Consider the following 22,562-nt stretch of genomic DNA (forward strand, 5'->3'; position numbering starts at 1 on the left):
CATTTACAGCTTGACAATGGGTGACATTCTCCTAAAACTCTCCTCTCTAACTTCAGTATATGTTACTTCAAAGTTCCCTATGTTTCTCTTCTTTTTCTGTTTTTTGTTTTTCCTTTTTTTTTCCACTTCCTCAATATCTCATAGTCCTCAGGGATTTATTTGTAATTTTCAGTCCTTGTTCTTATTCTTTCTCTACGCATGCTTATTGAGAATCTTACTTGCTCTGATGACTTCAACTACCACTAAACAATGTGAATTCTCAATAAATTTATTCACCCTTCTCTCTGCTGATTATAGACCCGTATTTCCAGTTCACTCTAGACAGCTGTAGTTGGACATTCTTAAGTAGCAACTCACTCAAAACACCTCAAACTAGTTAATGTTTTCCTCATTCCTCTTTCTTCTGTTGCTGATTTTTATTACACTATGACTTAGTAACCCCAGATAGAAACTATGGTCATCTCAGCTTCACTGCCTGCCTTACCACCCAGCACCCAGTGCTTCCCAGTTGCAGTTGATCCTATTATCTAAATATCTCTTGAATCTTTTCCCTTCTTTCCTTACTAGCTTGGTGCCCACCATCAAACTAGTCTATCAATCTTCATCTGTACTAGTCTGTCTTCTCATTGGACTCGTTCTCTAGGTTTTCTACATTCTAGTTATATTCTTCACTTATCCTAAAAATGTTTTCTAAAATGTAAAGTCTTTCAAGGTAAATCCCTGCTTAAGGACCTCTATTTTCTGGTGGACAAAATTAAAATTTCTTTGGAGAAGCACAAAGACTTTTATTTTTCTGATTCATTCCAGCTTATTTGAGGTTGGTCCTAGCTTTTAGTCTTCCTAATCACATACCTCAACTCAAGCCATCTGCTGACCTTCCACCTTATGCTGTCATCTCCTAGGTCTCCATGCCCTTGTACATGCTGTTCCTTATGTCCAGAAACGCTTTTCACTGCATTCTCTAGTGAGTGCATTCCTAATTATCTTTCAAGGTGCAGCTTATCTGAGACATATTCCAGGAAATCTTTTCTACTTCCTATGCCCCATAGCACTTTGCGTGCACTTCCATTGATTGCAATTATGTGTTCACTTTCTCTGCAATTAGTGTTGAACTCTTGGAAATCAGCATTATGCTATATTCTTCTTCATATCCTCAGCACCTGGCACAGTCCCTGGTTCAGAGTAGAAGTGGGAACAATGCATCATGAATGACCATCCTCTGCATAAAGTCAGAGGTTCACTAAAACCTCTGACTCATAAACATTGGGAGGGTGTGTGTGTATATGTGTGTGTGTGTGTATGTGTGTGTGTATATGGAGTTATAAATGGTAGAACTTGGACCAAGGATAGAGAAAAATCTAACAACTTTCTAATAAGCAAATATCCAATGCTACCTCTGGATGCTCACATAAAGATGAGTTACCCCAGTCTCCACTTTGTCCCCGTAGAAGAGAGATTGGCATTGGGTTTGAATATCTTCTCAAATTTCTTATCTCTAACTTATATAGTAACTGCTTTGTTGGATAAGATACAAAAAACATATCTCACAAATAACAGAGTCTGTGATATTTCTACAGCATCAGCAGTCCCTTTCATTTTTTTAATCTCTACTTACCCCTTTTTCTGCACTCAGATGTTTGCAATTAATTTTGTTATGTCTACTGTGGAGTGACTATTACACTTCTACTTTTAAGAACTTTTGTGGTTGGGCATGGTGGCTCATGCCTGTAATCTCAGCACTTTGGAAGGTCAAGGAGGGCAGATCATTTGAGCTCAGGAGTTTGAGACCAGTCTGGCCAACATGGTGAAACCCTGTCTCTACTAAAAATACAAAAATTAGTTGGGTGTGGTGGCACACACCTGTAGTCCCAGCTTAGGAGGTTGAGGCAGGAGAACTGCTTGAGCCCGGGAGGCAGAGAGGTTGCAGTGAGCCGAGATCACGCCACTGTTCTTAAGCCTGGGCAACAGAGCTAGACTCTGTCTCAAAACAAACAAACAAACGAACAAAACTTTTGTTTTTGTGAGAGAATGCCCAAAATATCAGATATCAAATATATCTTTTCTTTGATTATTAAACCCTGGAGTCAGTCTGGTCACATCATCTATTTAGCTCCTTGGGTCACAGTGGCCAAAGTTATAGAATAAGTCCTCGTATACATCAGTGCTGCTCCCAAAGATAATTACTACCTCCTGCCATCAACAAGCATGCCTTTCTGTCACTAAGTGAGAAAAAGTAGGTACCCGTGAAGAACATCTCCATGATTGAAATGCAACTCCAGCTGTATTGTCAGTGGCATTTGTATATGTGTCTATGTATTTTCATGAATATTTGTAAAACTTCAAGTGTGTCTACAGCTCCAAAGCTAATTTCATAAGGACTAAATTCAACCATGCTGAAGAAAAAGCAAGTTGTTTCTTTTCAAGTAGTCTCCCCTTATCTGTGATTTTGCTTTCCACGGTTTCAATTACCCACAGTCAAACACAATCTGAATATATTAAATAGAAAATTCCAGAAATAAGCAATTCAGAGGTTTTAAATTGCGCATGATGAAATCCCGAGCTGTCCCACTCCATTCTGCCTGGAATGTGAATCATCCCTTTGTTTAGCAGATACATGCTATGTATGATATCTGCTCATTAGCCACTTAGTAGCTGTCTCAGTTATCAGATCAAAAAAAACGTAGTATATATAAGATTTGGTACTATCTTTAGTTTCAGGCATTTACTAGGGAGTCTTGGGACCTATACCCTGCAGATAAGGGGGGACTACTATGTGTATCTTTGGCATCAAGACAGATTAACAACAGTGATGAATGATGCAATGGTAGATTATGTTTCCAACTACATTTGTATTCTTCTGCAATGTTTTAAGTCAATCTTGGTTGCCTTCTTTTATCAAATTGAAAGCTGCTATGAGTCATGCTTTATGACCAAATTACATCTGATAAAATAGAGGTTACCAAATGTCCTAGCAAAGACCACAACTTTTAAAGTTTCCTCATTTGTCAACTGAGAACAAGACTCTTTCATACATTTGTGTACAATGATTTTTCTGTAAAGTTCTGTAAAAGAAGTCTACCAAATTTTTGAGCCAACACATTCAAACGTGTGTTAAGACTGTGTTTGCTTAGAACTGGAAATGTTTTTGTATAGGTCAAGTTTGGGGACCAGTAAGAGAACTCATGGAGAATTGTTCACAACAGAAAGCAAAAGTAATTTACAGATCATTGTGAATACTGTGGACTCTAGGCTCTTCTGTATTGTAATGTAACAAAGGACTTAGTCTCTGACCCTGAACAATTTTCAATCTATCATCACAAATGCCCTAGGAAGTCAAAACAATGCATCACAGATTAAGGATGCATTAACTAGCAGTCATTGTCATTAAAATCCTTCATCAGGGCCAACTTTCCAAGAGGGTTTTAAAGGTTTAAAAGGGAGGAACATTGCTTGATATTAAATTGACAAATGAGTCTAAGCTAAAAAAAAAAGATTGTAAGAACAAATAAAACATGACCATAGAATAAGCATGAAGACAAAGAGAACTAGGATAAAAATGCAGAAAGAGTTGAAAACATTGGTGAGGTCAAATATTTTGGTTAGATGAGAAACCAAAAGCCTAAGGAGAAATAAGAGGAGCAGCATATATTCCAATGGAAAGATAGTGAACATAGATTTAAAAGTGTAGAACAGGGCCAGCCAACTTTTTCTGCAAAGAACCAGATGGTAAATATTTTTGGCTTTGCGGCCATACAGTCTCTGTCGCAACTACTTAACTCTGCTGTTGTTATGGGAATGCAGCCATAGACAATCCATAAAGAATGAGCATGGCTGTGTTCCAATAAAACTTTATTGAGTAAAACAGGAAGTAGTCTGGTTTGGCCAGTGGGCCAAGGTGTAGAAGAATAGGGGGTAAATAATAAAGCCAAATTAATTCACCACTGCTCTGGCACCATTGGCCGTGCCATTGTGGGCTAGGGAATGCTTAATTCTGTATTTTTGACTATCATAAAACTTAATTTGATTTCTAAAACATGATAGTAATAGAAATCTAGTGGTGTGCAATGAACACAAAGAAGTTGCTTTAATTAACCCTAGTAGTGTCATTATGAGGACTTTAGGAATCTCTTTATTTGATACCTGGACTCTGAGAGGTAAGGGGGCTTAATCATGGAAGCTATCTGTAATTGGAGGCAGAGCTGTATTAGAACTCAGGTCAGTAGATTCCTAAATTAGAGCTCTTCGGCCCTATTTGATGCTACTTTATTTATGTTCTTATTTTTCAAAGCCATGAAAGTGGTTTTCCATAAGTACAAACAGATGAACAATCTGTAAGATCTGGGACACAGTCTCCATTTTTTTCTGTATTGTGGGTGAGAAATAAGATATTTAATAGATTCAGTATTGCTTAATATCAGGGGCAAGGACCAAGCAATCTCCCCTTCCATTTAAACATTATACTATCTTTGTGGAAAGTGCACTGCACCCTGGCCTGGGAGTTTTCTACTTCTGAAGATAGACATGCATCAATTCACTCACCATCCCTCACTCCCTTTTCATTAGTGACTACATTTATGAGATGACTGGTTGGGGCAGGGGATGCAGAACATTACAGTGAAAGACAACTCTCCCAGTTGGCTTCAACCTCTTTATCACCAGCCTTGCTTGCTAGCCACAAGCATGAAAAGGTAAAACAACATGTGTATTTCAAAGATGAAAATCACTCTGTTCACAAGTGGCCAACACTGCAGGGACTGCGTTCACTAAATATCATTTTGACAAACTCTAATGCTGCTGGTTTAGCTGATGAAATTTAAAGCACTTGAGTCAAATAAATTGGATTACCACCCTTGGATTAAGATAAATCATTTCCCAAATTTTTGGTCTGTTTGCTTTGGCTGGGCTTGAATCCTGCAAACTCTGCTTTTGGTAACCACACTAAAGCGGCAGGGAGTGAGCTAAGAGGCGGATATGTGAGAAAGATTGAAATAGAAAATACATAATCAACAAACGACTCTTCTTTTTTTTTTTTTTTTCTTCTGGATGCTTCAGAACTTGGAACATTTCCTCAATTGCATTCATTACCCTTGACCCAGGAACTCTATCCCAAAGAAAATAGAATTGGAGATTAACCATGGATTTATGAGGGGAAGATATTACCAGCAATTCTTCTGTCTGTCCTTTATAAATTCAGGAAGGTTTTCTATGAGGTGGATCATAAAGTATACATGCTTGTACCGTGGCCAAAGGTTAGTGTGCTCTGTTTCCATTCAACTCCCTTGATTAGTGGAGAAACTCCAGCCTGGCACTGCATGGGCTATTGCAAGGCTGTTCAAGATTTGACTTCAGAGCCTCTGTGACTCGCTTTTAGAATTTGTGGTGTTGCAGGACACTCAAGTATTTGCAAATTAACCAGCAAATATAGCCTAACTTCTCTGGTCACTTTCAAATTCTGCAATTGTCATCACTGAAATTGCAGACTTTTATACAGGCTTCCTGGTAGTTAAGTGAATGACACCAATGGTCTTGTTTGAACAGTGACCTAAAATTGTGCAATAGGCAAATTGCCTATTTTACTGGTGCTTTTCCTTTAGTTGTACCTTTTACCATCTCCTATCTTAAACACCACTTAAATGCATCTTCCAAGAGACCTATAATCTACCCTGCCATAACTGCTGGGGAAATGCATTGGGATCGTTTCTCTTTTTCTTTCCTATGCCAACTTTCTCCATTGCCCACAATTCATTCATATTAAGTTATTATTAATAACAATTAAAAGCCTTTTAATCCCTCCTGGGGGGAGGTGCACCTAGAAAATTCTTTTTCTTTGAAGAAATAAACCTCTGTTCCTACGTTCTGGAGTTGACTTGTAAAAGAAATAATTTGAGGTGTGGAGGAAAATTTCACTATCCCTCTAATCAGTTTACTTTAATACTCTCTACTCAGTATTTTATTGGCTCTTGGAACATGTAGCTAATCTCAAAGTTGCTGAGGTCAGTAAACCATTTGGAGAGCATATTTCCATATTGGCTTTTATAGGATTCTTGCTTAAATTAGGTAAAATAACACATTCTTTAAGTTCAGGAATATAGGCAAGCCTATCCTCGGAAAGTTGATTAGAGCTGGTTCCAAAAGGAATTCAAAGTCAATAAGGTACTCAATGCTATTATAGATAACAGCCTCATCTGGGGGTTTTCAGCTCCCCTCATGGTCTCAACTAGACAACATGGGCACAGAATCCTGGATAGTCAGGAGCAAGGATTTTTTTTCTAGGAAGTAGAAATCTTGAGGCTTTTCTTTTTTCCTTAGGAAAATTAACCCCCCCAAAACCAACAACCATAGGCTAAAGAATTTAATAAGATGGAGACTTTATTTAGAAACAACATGCCTCTCCTGTGAACACAGAGCTCACTTGGAAAGAAGCTATGAATGGACCTGCACAATCATTTTCTGGCAAAAACCCAGTCACATTTGGAGACCTCAGCAGCTGAACATGGAGTGACAGCTGAAAACTCAAACATGTTACAAAGATCAGAGACATTGCTGAATGCTCCATTTTGAAGTTCGATCCAAAGAACCAATTTATGTCATGTTGGTTTTATTGAAGAGAAGAGCTTTATTCCAAAGGCTCTTTTAAGCCCACATGCCCTCTTTGGCTCTTTTGACCCTTCACACCCACAGGATTTCCAATATCCCTGGAAGGCATTTGCCCTTCACAAATGAGTCCAACAGTGCTTAAGAAAGCATTAGGTGCTTCTTCAAGCCTACTTCCCCTTACCCCAGAACTGTGGTTTCAAGAGCAGGCAGATCCCTCACATTCATTTAATAAGAGTACATTCTGCCTGAGGGCTCCTTGTCAGTGCTGGGTTCTTTTGAAATATCTGTGACTTGTCCTACATGAAAGAGGACAGGGACAAGATAGATAACAATTTTACTACTATCTAAATGTTAAAACACACACAGACACACACACACACACATTAGATACATGGAATAATGAGATAATAAAATAAGGGGAAGTTTTGGGTAAGGGTCTTGCCTCTGGAGGCTGACTGCTGGGGTTTGAGTAGTACCTGTTGTGTGATCGTGGACAGTTCACGTCCTGAAGCCCCTGTTCCTCAACCATTTAAGTATAATACTCCCTAGTTCATAGTGCTATAGTAAGTATTACATAAGATGCCCTGTATGTGTAAGCACTTAATGCATATGAGATAATAATATTAAATGTAAACTGGCATGGTTCAAAGTATAAATAAGATAGGCTGTTGGAAGCACTCAAAGAATACAGAACTGGGGTGATGTGGCTAAGGATGGATTAAGCTAAAATATAGAATTTGCATCTTTTCCATAGCCCTGTCCAGAAGGAATGTGTAAATTTGTTGCCATCCCTAAGGAACTAAGAGCTTTCTGTTCCCATTTTGCATTCTAGGGGTAATTATTTTACATACGTATACTTTTGGAACCTTTCAAACCACTCATGAATATTTGGATGTAAACAGGCCTTCATCCTATTCTGCTGGTCCCCACTTCCTCACAGCAGGTGGTTACATCCCCCACTGCATGTGGACCACTGGCCAAAGTTCCATGTCTGTGACTGGCCTCCATCCCACCCAATTCAACCCAATTCTTCAAATCACATCTTAGGAAAACACTTTACTTTTGGGTGTTTTATTAAATTCAGATGCATTATGTTCACTGGGTTTACTATTCTAATTCTAGGATTCAGTTTAAAAGATCAAATTGGTGTACCATGCCACATTCGCACATTTCCAAAATAACCCAGAAAATTTAGTGGAAGCCCCTAATTAACATGACTGCACCACAGTTTATAGTCTCGAACAATCAACACCTTTCTTCCCTTGCGGTAACTTTCCTTTTCAATTTCATGCCTCACAATTTGTAGCTTACACTTCCTGGAATTTACATTCATTTTGAAGACATGTTTGATGACTATTTCTTTCCTTTGCTATGACCCTGGACCTGAAAAGCATAACTATTTCTATCTCTATAGAGAACACAAGTTATACTCCCACTCAACAGTCCCACTGGACCACATGAAAGCTCCATCCTAACTAATGGACTTCTTGGAGAAGCATTTTATTTGATAACTTGGTTAAAGAGCCTGAAATGTTTCATTATCAATTGCTTCATTGTTGTTGATACAGATTAATCACCAGTACTCTCATTCATTTATTTATCTTCTTGAAACTCTGATTTTCCAATAGGTACAACTCAGTTTTTCTACTTTAATTTTCACTGGTTCTCCCAACCGTTCGTGGTAAAGAATCATCTAGTTATGGAGGAATCACTAACCCTTTGGGATTCCTGTCCCATAGCTGAAATCTACATTCCTCCAGTTCTCTGGCAAGTTTTAACGTTGTTATTTCTTTGTTTGTTTCAACAGATTTGTCCCTAATCACATGGAAAGGGCTGCTAAAATACAGAATATACTTACTCCAAGTGAGACTCCCAGTTCACAGATACAGTAGTAAACCTGATTTGCAAATAAGCCACAGTCATACACATAATATTTCACACACATATCAATATTGTTAATATTAATATTAAGCAATTATTTGCAAAACAAATTGGTACAATTTCTTTATAAGATTGTTTTACAGGATTTTATCAGCTGTTGCAAGGGAAGAACTGAGCTGCGAAAGGGATTGGAGTTGTATCTCATTACTCTTTCTTAGGGAGGGTATTGAATTTGGTTAAAAATCAGTCCACTCCTTTAGAAAGTATGTTGCAGAGAGACAAATGCAAAATGCCAGATGGTGGAGTTGAAACAGAGACCTCATTTGAGTCAATGAAAAGTCCACTGTGACTTACTATTCTTGTTCCATTAAATGTTATTTACTTTTATTTTTTTCTCCCACTTAACTGAGTTTTACTGTCTTATGAAATATATAAAACTTCATAATGCACTTTAACCCTAATCTTATTTAAAAGGTTATTTTATATAGATCTGCTCTAAATTCTCTCAGTCTCTGTAATAACGAAATGCTCTTTGTTGACTTATTTCCATGGAACCACCAGTCCTAGGACATAATGAAGATAAATAATGGGTCACTTGTCATTTAAATTAATTCCACTTTTTATTTATATAGTCTTGTATAAGAAACTGATTATACTTTGAAAAGGTTCCTAGTTTGTGTCTATTCCTTCCAAGACCATAGAGAAGCTCAAGTGATTGTGTTAAGCTAAGTAATACTTCATTATCCTACCATTATAGAAATGACAAGGCAGAGACAGAAACATATCAGTTATCTGGCTTTCTCAGTAACTGAGCTATTCTTTATAAGTAGTTTTGTCAAGAAATGAAGTGTATCCTATTATGAGTTAAAAATATTAATATTAATCATTTGGCATAGAAATTGGCTAAAAAAAAAAAAAAAAACTTCACTGTGTCCCTCCAGGCCTGTCTGGCAGGAGACTGCCCTTTATTAAAAAGAAAAAATCCCATGTCAGTCTGGTGAGAGCCAACCAGGTGGCTCAGGGGAGGAGGAAAGAGTTGCTCCAGGACTGACCCTGGCCATGGCTACACATCCTCTGGTTTCATGTGCTCCCATATGGGACTCTTTTCTCACAGCCTTTTGTGTGCTTCACCCCTGAGTCCATGCAATCAGTTCAGGTGACCAGAGTCTCCTGCCTCTGACCTACAGCTTTCTTTGGCTTATGGCTTCCTTTCTCCCAGATTGGTGGTATAAATCACACTGAGTTAGTACCCTGACATCTTGGCCTATTGTCACAAATTGTCCTATGGAAATTCTGGCTCTAAAGGCACATAAGTGAATCAATGAAATCCTGAAACACACACATACACACATTTATTTTTCAGAAAATAAAAATTCTATGCTGAAACAATGTAGCTACCATTACTACTGAATTAGCATGCAGCATGTCTTCCCTGTGCTGGAATGCAAGGATGACCACAGGGTTGTGGAGATGTGTTGGGCTGCTTAATTTTTCACTCTGCAGTCCAGGATGGCTGCAGTATCCTCTTTCTCATTTAGCCTACCAGCTATCAACAACCACCAGAAAAGTCATATCTCTAGCTGCTCAGTGCAGTTTCCTAAAATTTTATTTGTTAAAATAGCATACATAAAATTGACTTTTGGGGGTATACAAGCCAATAAATTTTAAGATGTGTGCAGAGTTGGGCAACCACTGCCACTGTCAGGACTCTGAGCAGTTCCATCGCTGCCAAAAATATCCCTTGTGCCATCCCTTTGAAGTCACACCCTCCCCCTCCCCCTAAACTCTGGCACTCTCAGATCTGTTCTCGGTCATTACAATTTTGGTTTTTAGAGGATGATCATATCAATGGAATCACATAGTATGTAACATTTTGAGACTGACTCCTATCACTTAGCATGATGCCTTTGAGATTTATACACATCATTGTATATATCAAGAAGTCATTCCTTTTTACTACTGAGCAGTATTCCATTACAGGGATATACAACACTGTGTATCATTCTCCACTGAAGGACATCTGGTTATTTCTAGCTCAGGTAATTATACACAAAGTTGGTATTTGTGTAGGTTTTTATTTGAAGTTTTGCATTTCTGTAGAATAACACCCAGGAGTATGCTTGCTGGGTCACATGGTAAATGTATGTATGCCTTAACTTTTTAAGGAATTATTGTTTTCTAGAGCCTCGATGCCATTTTACAATTTCTTTTATTTTTTCTTTTTTTGTTTCATTCTTCTTCTTCTTTTTTTTTTTTTTTTTAAGAGAGTCTTGCTCTGTTGCCCAGGCTCGAGCACAGTGGCATGATCTCAGCTCACTGCAACTTCTGCCTCCTGGGTTCAAGTTACTCTCCCACCTCAGCCTCCCCAGTACCTGGGACTACAAGCATGTATCACCATACCCAGCTAATTTTTGTATTTTTAGTAGAGACAGGGTTTTACCATGTTGGCCAGTCTGATCTGGAACTCCTGACCCCAAGTGATCCACCCACCTTGGCCTCCCAAAGTGCTGGGATTACAGGTGTGAGCCACCGTGCCTGGCCCCCATTTAACATTTTCACCAGCAATATATGAGAGATCATCTTTAGCATCACTTGGTGTTGGGGGTACTTTAAAATTTTGGCCATTCTGATGGGTGAGATGGGATATTTCATTGTGGTTTGAATTTTCATTTCCCCCAATGACTAATGATGTTGAGTATCTTTTCAAGTGCTTATTTGCCAACCATGTATCTTCTTTGGTGAAGTGTCTCTTCAAATTATTTGCCCATTTAAAAAACAGAGTGGTTTGTTTATTTATTGTTGAGTTTTCAGTGTTCTTTATATATTCTGGATGTAAGCCCTTTGTTGCATGTATGATTTGCAAATATTTTCTCTCAGTCTAAAGCCTCTCTTCTCATTCTCTACACATTATCCTTTGCAGAGCAAATGGTTTTAATTTTGTGGAAGTCCAATTTCTCAATTTCCTGTTTTATAGATGGTGATTTTGGTGTTGTATCTAAGAACTTTTTGCTTAAACCAATACCACAAAAATTCTATGTTTTCTCCTAAAATGTTTATAATTTCATGTTTTACATTTAGATCTATGATCTATTTTGAGTTAATTTCTGTATAAGATGTAAAGGTTGTAGTTTGAGTTTCATTTTTTATTTTTGCATATGGATATCCATTTGTTCCAACATCACCGTGGCCTTTTTAAATTTGATTCTTGCATTTTGTTGAGATATAGAAAACCAATTGCCCAAACTTATTAGAACAGCTCAGAAAAATGGAGGTTTTTTTATACCTAGAGTGGTTTTTACTCAATGATCTTTCCCTCTCTCTTATTTTGGTTTGTGCTCTAGGTGGTTGAGCATAATATCTGGATAACTGAGGTTCAGCATACGTAAAGACAATCTAACTTCTTAAGCTGAAATACTATTTCTTTGCTTTTCTTTTCTTTCTTTTCTTTTCTTTTCTTTTTTTTTTTTTTTTTTTTTGAGACAGAGTCTTGCTCTGTCACTCAGGCTAGAGTGCAATGGTGTGATCTCGGCTTGCTGCAACCTCCACCTCCTGGGTTCAAGGGATTCTCATGCCTCAGCCACCTGAGTAGTTGGGACTACAGATGTTCACCACCATGCCTGGCTAACTTATTTATTTCTTTTTGTATTTTTAGTAGAGGTGGAGTTTCACCATATTGGCCATGCCAGTCTTGAACCCCTGAGCTGAGACTATCCACCTGCCTCAACCTCCCAAAGTGCTAGCATTACAGGTATGAGCTGAGAAATATTATTTGAATGAGATCTCAAAAGATGTTGGTGTGTGAAAAACAAAACAAAACAACAACAAAAAAACACCTTCCAAGGAATGGGTCACAGAGGCAGAAAAGCCTAATAGGTGCTCATAAAAGTGATAAGATTTCACACTGTCTAGATCTAGAAGATGAGAATGATGAAGTGCATAGGCACTGGTATGTCTATATTATGTAGATAACAGGAAGCCATTAGGGTCATCTGAGCCCAGTTGTTTTTAGTTTGCATGCCTACTGTCAGTATTTAAGTGTGTGTTTTTGGAAGTCCTTGATCATCATCTTACTGCCAAATAGTGTTATGGGTTGAATCGTGTCCACCAAATGGAGGTATTAAGTCTTAACCCCTAGTACCTATAAATATAATCTTATTTGGAAATGGGGTCTTTGTAAAGGTTATTGAGTTAAGGTAGGCCATTAGGGTGTGCCCTAATTCAATATAACTGGTGTCCTTATAAGAAGAGGAAAAGTTGGACCCAGAGACAGAGAGTGGGGAATGCCATGTGACAGCAAAGGCAGATATTGGAGCAGTGCAACTTCCAGCCAAGGAACACTGAGGGTCTACAGCCACCACCAGAAGAGAGGGGAGGTAAGGAAGGCTTCCCCACTCCAGTTGTTAGAGGGAGCATGGCCCTGCCATCACCTTGATTTTAGACTTTCAGTCTCTAGATATATGAGAGACTAAATTTCTGTTGTTTTAAGTCACCCAGTAAATGGTACTTTGTTTCGATAATCTTGTTGTAACAAACCTGCACGCTATGCATATGTACCCTAGAACTTAAAGTATATAAAAAAAAAAAAAAAAAAACGAATACAAACAGTTTATATCTTGTTAGCATTATCAATTTGTATTACTAAAGTTTTAGGTACGATCTACAAGATAAACCTTGGCCCTGTTCCCTATTGAATGCTCTCAAATTCAAAATAAAGAGGGTCTGGCTTAGAAATGTCAGTGGGAACCCATGAACTAGATTTGTAGGTCAAACACTCTCTGCCCTGGGCATAGCTATAGATGTGTAGTAGGATAACTGCATGTGGTAATTGAAATATTAATATAGGCTCGTTCTGGCCCAAAGTCAGGAGTGAGATGTAGGACTATCCCATGTGGTTCTCCTGGCCGCTACGGATTCTCTGGGCTGCATGAAGCATGTCTAGATGCTGTACTTTTGAGTGAGCAGCGAGCTGGGTCTATGTTATGACAGCAGGCTGGGATGATTTTGGAAGAGTTTGTGATAACTCAGAAAGCAGGGGAGGCTGGGAGAGCGCTGCCAGAGGGCTTGGAGCCCACCCAGGTCTGTTTGTCTTACTGCCCAGGCGCCTCCCTCAGCTCTGCTTGGAAGCAACCAAAAGGAGCGCTCCGGAAGGAATTCACAGAGTGCAGGCAGGGACCCAGTTCCGACTACTTAGGGGCATCTGACAGAGAAGAGAGTTCACTTCAAAAGGGCTAAAAATAAATATGTCATGACTAGAGAAGAATTTTTTGTGGCTTGATGTGGAAGAGCCTATTCATTCTTTTAAGACAAACAGCTAGAAGTAAGAGATGTGCTACAGAGCTGGCCAAAATAAACACAAAGCAGGTTGTTGAGGATGACTCCTCCCAGCTGACAACCACGTGGGGTGGAGGAATTGCCATGTCAGCTCTCAGAAGAGCAGCGCTCAGTCCCTTCATGAGTTTGTTCTGGGTGCAGAAACGTCCGCTGTCGTGCCTTCTTAGAGGAAGGTGGGCTGGACAAGGGAGGCCAGGGCATTTCAGCACCAGAGACAGCCCTGTGGCTAGGGGGTGAGACAGTGCTCAGTCCTGGAAGGCTCTCCCCATTCCCCTGGACTGTGCAGGAGCTTCAGGGAGCTTCTGAATTGTTTCTCACTCTCAGATATTGGTATTTTTCTCCTGGAATAATTCAGAACTGCGGTGGACCTCAACTCTAGTCACTTTTCTCAGGGTTGCAACTTCTATTTTGTCTCTAGCATCTAGAAGTGACTTCTTCCCTGTTATGGGTTGAACGAGTCCCCTGAAATTCATAGGTTGAAGTACCTTAGAATGAGGCCCAATATGGAAATACGGTAATTGTAGGTGTAATTAGTTAAGGTCATTAGGGAGGATCGGTCCCAATCCAGTTATGAGTGGTGTCTTTATAAGAAATCCGGACACAGAGACATGCGCAGAGGGAGAAGACTATGTGAGGAAGAAGGCAGAGGTTGGAGTGATGATTCTCCAAGCCCAGGAAGGCCAGTGACTGGCAGCAAAGCACCAGAAACTAGGGGAAGAAACATGGAACCGATTCCTTTTCAGGCCTCAGGAGGAACCAACCCTGGGGAACCTTGATCTCAGGCTCTAGTCTCTGATACAATAAAACATTTTGTTGTTGAAGCCGCTAGTATTTGGTACTTTGGTATAGCTATCCTAGGAAATGCACACCCTCCCCAGCATTAAATATGAAATCAGACAGGAGGCACTAGGGGTGGAGACTGGGCTGGGGGACCCATCCACTTCTCCACAGTGGGGTTGCCATGGAGAGGCTAGGGTGGCTGGCATATATCCTACTCCCTCAATGGACCTGACCCACCAGTGGCCCTGGTCTGTTTTTACCAAGCCCCCCTTCCCTGCTGCATGCTGAAGAAGCCCTTCACGACAGCAGTAATGGGGAGAGAGACTAAGGGGCCAGGACTCCAGGTCGCAGACACATAGACAAGACATGACAATGAACTCCGTTTAAATTTAATCAGAACCTTGAAGACAGGAAGCTACAGACTTTAATTCCCTAAAGGATGATATATTGGGATTCGAAGTATGTCAGTTATTCTAAAAATAAAAGTAAACATGTGAAGGAAATAAATTAATAAACACACTAGCCAAGTTTTCATTAGAAGGCTGCTGCTTTTCCTGCCCCAGAAATCGCTTCCTCAGTCAGGCCTGTGCTTCTCTTGTAGGCTGATCCTTGGAGTGATGAATGTGACATTCCAGAATGTTCTGTCAGAACCTTTTGCTTTTTTCTTTCCTCCTTCTTTTGTTTGCTTTCCACCCCAACTCTTAATAGCATTCTTCCTTTAAGTGAAATAATGCATGCCTTGAGCCTAATACAATGCTTAGCAAATATTTGTTTAAGAAAGGATAATTCTTTTCATCCACGGTTTCCTGTCTCCTAATGGTCCTTTTATTATATCTTCTTTAAATAAATGTATCTCAAACCTTAAGATATTCATAAAGTCAGAGATTGGAGATGTATTTTGCATTGCAGGCCCTTTTATTTATTTTAATACAGTTTATTTATTAAATTTATTAATAAAATAAAATGTATTTAGTTGCCAATATTTTAAAAGAGTGATATAAATTTATATGTGTGAGTCTATATAGATACACACATTTATATATGTGATATTTAAATATATATTTATGTAAATGTGATATATAATTTGTATATTTGATATACAAATATATATAAATGTGTATATATATGTGTATATATTCACATGTATGTTTTTAATACAGCACCTAAAAATGGATTTCCAACTTCTCTGAAGAAATTGGATGGTCTGGCTACACTAGGCTCACATTGCTATTTGGTCACTTCTGGCTGGAGCTTAATTAATGCAGCCTCCTCACATGGAAGATGTGCAGCCTTCCATCTTTCTGTGTACCATCTGTCTCTTTCCCTCTGGACATTATGGCTGTGCCATGACCTGGGACAGTAGGTATGACTCCCTGTTTGTGAAGTTGCTCTTTGTTCCAACTCTGCTTTCTCCTCGTCTTCTCATTATTTTCCACATGGTATTGTACCCATCAAACTCAATGTAAAACTCTTCCTGTTGAAGAGAAAACCTGCTTAGTGTTTACATTAACTGAATATCAGCAACGTTTGCCAGAAATGGCTGCTTATGTCAAATTTGGCAAAGTAAACGGAAATCTGCACCGTTAGTATTGTTTAAATAGAATCGCTAGAGATCCACATCTATTAATGTATTGAGCTTGTGTTTGATACTTTCCTAACATTAATTACTAAGTAAATATTTCCTTTTAAATTTCATTTTATGAGCCAGGTTTCTAGGGACAAAATTGGACAGTGGTTCATGCAATCAAAGACAAGAATTAATTTTTACTAGCACTTTGCAGTTCGTAAAGTTTACAAAGTTCCTTCGTGTGAGTATTGAACTTGATGTTGGCTGCCTGTCATCATCAACTTGGCTTTGAGGATGATGTGCATTGGAACTGCAGCAGTAGAAAAAGGGAACTGGGAGAAGCTGTGGAATTATATGCTTCTAATTCTATCCTTGCTGGGGAGCAGGAGAAAAACAATGTCTAAAAGTGTCAGAGAGGTGGGTAATAAAATTCATCTCAGTTCAGCCTGGAATAACTGAAGGTGTCCAACCTGATAGGTGAGTTTTGGTCATGGTGATGCTCATAGGCAAGGGGAACTTAACATCCTCAGTTGGGAAATGCCTATCAGGTTTGAAGCAGAAATACAGTCTGGGAAAGTAAGTATCAAGATGTCTGGAAATACAAGGATTGTAGAGAAGCTGACTCCATTGGTCTCAGCCAACGAGGTAATTCTTTGGAAGCCTCCTGGAAACCACAGGCAGAACCTTCCATCTGCAGCCTACAGTCTGTGCTTCAGCTTGGCTGCAGCCACAGGGCAACAACTTCTGTCTTCCAATCCCACACAAAGGCTCTCCTGGGTAGAATCCAACCAGGGACCCACTGACCCAGGACTCTAGAAAATTAAGTTTTCAGACTTTGTAACCCTGGCTTTTGGCAAGAGAGTAGAAAAACAAAGACTGGACTATAAAAAACAATATCTAGGCCAGGCATTGGCTGACTTCTGTAATCTCAGTATTTTGGAAGCTAAGGCTGGAGAATCTCTTGAGTCCAGGAGTTTGAGACCAGCCTGGGCAACATAATGAGACTCCATCTCTACAAAAAATTTTAAGATTAGTTGGGAATGGTGGCATGTGCCTGTAGTCCTAGCTGCTTGGGAGGCTGAGGCATGAGGATTACTTGAGCCCAGGAGCTCAAAGTTGCAGTGAGCTGTGATCATGCCACTGCACTCCAGCCTGGGCAACAGAGGGAGAACCTGACTCAAAAATAAATAAATAAAATAAAAATAGCAGCTGGCATACTTCTCTGGGCCTTAATTTCTTTATCTGTAAAATCAGAATAAGATGACAGACCTCCTGAAATGATTGTGGAGATTATATATGTGCTTGGGACACAGTAGCTTGCCAGTTATCAATAACTTCTACTCTGGAGCTTAGAGCACTCAGGAAAAAACAAAATACTATTCCTAAGAACCACAGTGCCCTCGACCAGTAAGGCAACATGGCTAAGAGCACAGGTTCTGGAGTCAGAACACCTGGATTCAATCTCAGCCTCCCTCCTTATTAACTGGGTAATTTAGACAAGTTACTTAACCTCCCTGTGCCTCAGTTTCATCCGTTATAAAGTGGATACAATGGAAATACCCAATAACTTTCATCACAGAATTATTGTGTAAATTAGAGAGTCAATATATATAAAGTGCTTAGCAATATTATCCTTAAATTCCCACATATTGTTTATCTAAAACTTTTTAAAATTTTGAAATAATTTCAGACATACAGAGCAGTTGCGAATATGTTGCAGAGACTTCCCATATACACTTCCCCCAGCCACCCTTAATGCTAACATCTTACAAAATCATGACACAATTACCAAGCCTAAGACATTTATATTGGTATAACACTCACTATAGACTTCATTAGAGTCTCATCAGTTTTTTTTTCCATGCACGTCTTTTCCCCCCACTGCCAGTATTCAAGAAAACATCTAAAAAATGGATTCCCAACTTCTTTGAAAAAAATGGAAGGTGTGGCTACACCAGGCTCACATTCCTGCTTGACTGCTTCAGGCTAGAGCTCAGTAAATGCAGCCCCCTTGGAACAGAAGATGTGCACAAAATCTCATTGTGTTTAACTGTTGTGTCTTTTTAGTCTTCTCTGATCTGTGACAGTTCCTCAGTCCTTTTTGTCATTTGCAACCTTGACATTTCTGAGGAGAACTGGTGATTTTTTTTGTAGAATGTCCCTCAGTTTGCTTGTCTGATTTTTTTTTCTCATGAATAGATTTAGGTCGCATATTTTGGGAACAAAAGCCACAGGGAGGATGTGCCTTTCACAACATCAGTGACGTTATCATTGCTTGCTTGGGTTAGGTGATGTCTGCTAGATCTCACCACCGTAAATAATCACTTTCCCTTTTGTTTGGGGGAAGATACTTTGAGACTATGCCCAAATTTGCTTCTCTTTAAACTTTTGCCTGTTGGTATAAGCATTCATGGGCGAATCTTGCCTGCAGTGATGATTATGGTAGTGTTCTGATAGGGGTTTTCTATTTTCATCCTGTCTTCTACATTTATTAATTGGAATTATCTTGCAGGAAAGAGTTATCCGTTTTTTTCCTTTTACTTATTTATTCTATCATTTGTTTATAACAGTATGGACTCACGAATATTTATTTTATTCTTTGGGCATCCTCATGCTGGTAATACAATATCATTTATTTTGTTGCCGAAATTGTTCCAGCATTGGCCATCGGGAACTCCTGCAACTGCCTCCTGAGTCCCTTCCACATGCCTCCATTTTTTCTGAGCCCCTTTTTTTTTTTTGGCACCACAAGATGTTGTAGGTTTATCTTGTATTTTCCCTGACTTGCTCTTAGAATCAACCACTTCTCCAAGGAGCCCTGGTTCTTCTTTTTTAAAAATTAAATTTTTATAGTCCTAGTTCTTTTAATTAGGAAATGGTATTTAGAAAGCAAAATTGGAAAGGGAAATGGCTGGTTTTAACATGTATTTATAATTTTTTTCTTTAGGTTTTAACATTTTTCCCTCCCGTGTGTCTCCCTTGTGGTAAGTTTTGTTTGTCTAATGTGTGCATGATCTTGTACGTGGCATAGGGCTGTACAGGGCCCTTCCACTCTGGAGGAGAGTCAGACATGTATGCAGTTAATGTTCAGAAAATAAAGATGCCTGTAGTCTCAGCTACTCGGGAGGCTGAGGCGGGAGAATGGCCTGAACCCAGGAGGCAGAGCTTGCAGTGAGCCAAGATCACACCACTGCACTCCAGCCGGGGCGACGGGGCGACGGAGTGAGACTCTGTCTCAAAAAAAAAAAAAAAAAAAAAAAAAAAGAACCTGGTGAATGCTATGCACATTCTCAGATGTAGGTAGGAGAAGCATCTTCTCAGAGGAAGAGGAGTATTCAGGATAGCCTTCACAGGAGAAAGAGATCTCTGTAGAGATCCTTAAAGAATGATCACACTCCTTGGATGGCGATTTGGCAGAGAGTGTTTCACAGAGGAGGAACAGCATGACCATAAGCCACAGCCGGGCACAGGTGCATGCAGGGCCTCTGTAGAGTACAGCTGGGAGCAGTGGGAGAAGCAGTCCACAATGGCCCCTGAAAGTCCTGCACATTCTTGCTGAGTATGCCAAGAGTACAAAGCCCCAATCATTTCTGATCAAGATACCTGACACTTCTGTTTCTCAGAGTACTGGCAATGAACAACCTTGAAGGATGAGGTAATGTCTTTCCCCCCAAAGCAGGTTTGCTTCTGCATGCTATAAAAATGGTGAGTGCCTTAAACTCAGTGTTGTTCTTCTTTCTTGATGCAACCTACTGCATATGCAGGCAAACATTATGGGCACTTGCGTTGCCTGCATGGGATCAGGAGACATGGGGAGCCTGTAAGAAAATGAAGAACTAGCTATAGCTTTTGCTGTGAGTAATAAAGTCCTTTGTCTCTGACCATGGAGTCTTATTTCCTCTGCTGATATGCATGAAATGATAACAGTCTAGTTTATTCTAAGTAGGGTAAAATCCCAGCCCCTGCACAGTTCTTGGTAAGATAAGGGTGGGACTTCAAGTTGGGAAGACAGGTTGCATTTCTGGCAAGAAGAAGAGCCTGGAATTCATTTCCCTCTCGTGTATACTCTGTTGTGGAGACTTGTGGAAAGTGGACATTGCAGCTCCTCTCTTCCCTTTTCCCCAAATGAAATACTTTTTAATTCATGGCTCAAGTATGATGGCACATATCAATTATTTGTATTTTTTTATCAGTCTGTTTATTTGCAGACTGTGTTGCTCTTTATTTGTCTCTGTTGTGTTTGTGATTTCAGTATAGTAACTAGGAAAAAGGTACTGCTTTGGTTAAATCTGCTTTTATAATAGCTCTGGACTAGATTCAACTGAATCAGAGGTTATGCATGCCCACCAATTGGATGCAGCTGGGGGAATCAGAAACAATTTTTCTGATGCAAGAACTTGGCATAATAGAGCTTTGAGAGGGCGTTGAGTCACCAAGGGGTCAGCAGGCCAGACAAGGCACCTGTGAAGCATGATATTTAGAGCAAGGGGCAGGTCAGAGGTCAGGGGTACAGATAAAAACCAGGATACAAATGTCAGGTGATAAGGCTAGATGCACAACTCAGTGCTTTGTAAATAGGCGAGAGCCAGGAGACCTGGAAGGGCAAGACAGGTACAGAGCAAGCTGAGCAGAGAACCACAAGGAGACCCAGCAGTTGGGAAAGACCTTGGTCACTGGGGTGAGTATCCACCCAGCAGGAGGGTCGATGAGCTCTCCTTCCCAGGGCAGAGTCAGGCTCAGTGTGTGACTAGATCAGGAATACGAGCAGCAGCAATTTGGGAGTGAGGAAACCAAGGAAGTGCTTTGTGAGTTAGCTCTGGCTTAACTCCTATACATGAAGCCAAGAAGAAAAAGACATTTTGAGGATGACATCTCACTTTTGAAACACTATAATAGATTTTCTTGGAGGAGAATAAAAATGTAGTGCATCTTTTTTAGTGCATCTTCATTAAACCCTGGGTCCTAGTGACATTTTTATTTTTCAGCAAAAGCATTTTGCCAGCAGATCAGACCTTGATGATCTTAAAAAAAAAAAAAAAAAAAAAAAAAAAAATTGTGATGCTATTGATGACAGACATGTTGTTCAACATGGTGGTTTTTTAAACCAAGATACCACCTCCAGATACACAGAATAGTCTCTTTGAAATGTCTGTCAGGTTATAGAATTAAAAATATGTTTATCATTCAAAATGTGAGATAAAGGTTTCAGGGAAGCTGACAATGTAGAAATAAGCTTCTAAAAAAGGTGCAGTCTGGAAATAGACACATGCTCTCTCTGTCCCCTCTGTCCTGGCACACATAACCCAAAATTTGGACCCTCACATTTGTAACTCATTTGCATATGTAAGTGCCAGTTGGCAGTATTTTGAACACTTCAGCAGTTCTCTGTGCATTTGTCTAAGTTGGGGCTGCTCCTGAAACCCTATTTCAATGTGTTTTGTTTTTCCTGCCATTTCAAAATGAAGTCATGAGCTTGGGACCTCTTCCAAGAAGGTCCAGAAAGTAACTTTATTTTTACTCTTTTCCTGTCCTATATCCCACATCATTCAATATTTGTACAAAATGGTAACTGGAGGTCTTATTGTCATTTCCATGGATCCCAGAATGTCTAACAGTGATTTGGGGCAACAGTTGGGAAGCCATTCAAGGAAGATGGGCTTCAGGTGACCCTGGACACTTCAGCTTCTGTGAGCAGCATGTCATGATTTTTGAAACAAAATAAATAAAGCTAGAAGGGGGCAAGTAGAGAAGCCTATCACACAATTTCCAATTTCCCCTAAGCTTCTAGTTTTTTCTAGGTTAAATCTTTGTGTTGTCATAGATGCTATTTCTTTTTTCTTTCCTTTTTCTCCATCCTCAAATTTCTTCTCTTTTCACCTCCAAGAATGCATCTGTTAATCGATACACAAATGTTTGGCTCTGCATCCAGAGCTGGGGGACATACAAGCATGGTTGGTTTACCAACAAAAACATTCACAACCATGCAGCAGGAATGAGAGCTGGCAAATGTCTCTGAGTAGGATAATTAAGAGATGGGATCATTTTCAATTCGATTTCTACTTTAAATTTATTTTTTCTTGGTAAAGTGTCATACCTCAATGGTTACAAATGGGAATACAGGAAGACATCTCACCCACCCATTTTTCAAAGTCACCTTTTTTCTCCCTGGAAGTAACCATCCATTTCTTTTTATCACTTCATAGGTATTTTATACACATACAAGTGCTTCACTGAAAGGTCAGTGTGAGGCACCAAGAAATAATACTGCCCATGTTCGAAAAGAAGTGCTAGACCAAATGTGAATGGATAAAGCTGGGTCTCTTATTCCATGCAAAGGTTCCACTGGTGCTATAATAAATGGTGGTTGTGCTTTGCAAATCAGGAAATATGAAGTCTAAAGACAGTT

Source organism: Piliocolobus tephrosceles, chromosome 18 (genome assembly GCF_002776525.5).
Source record: "Piliocolobus tephrosceles isolate RC106 chromosome 18, ASM277652v3, whole genome shotgun sequence".
NCBI classification, from domain to species: Eukaryota; Metazoa; Chordata; class Mammalia; order Primates; family Cercopithecidae; genus Piliocolobus; species Piliocolobus tephrosceles.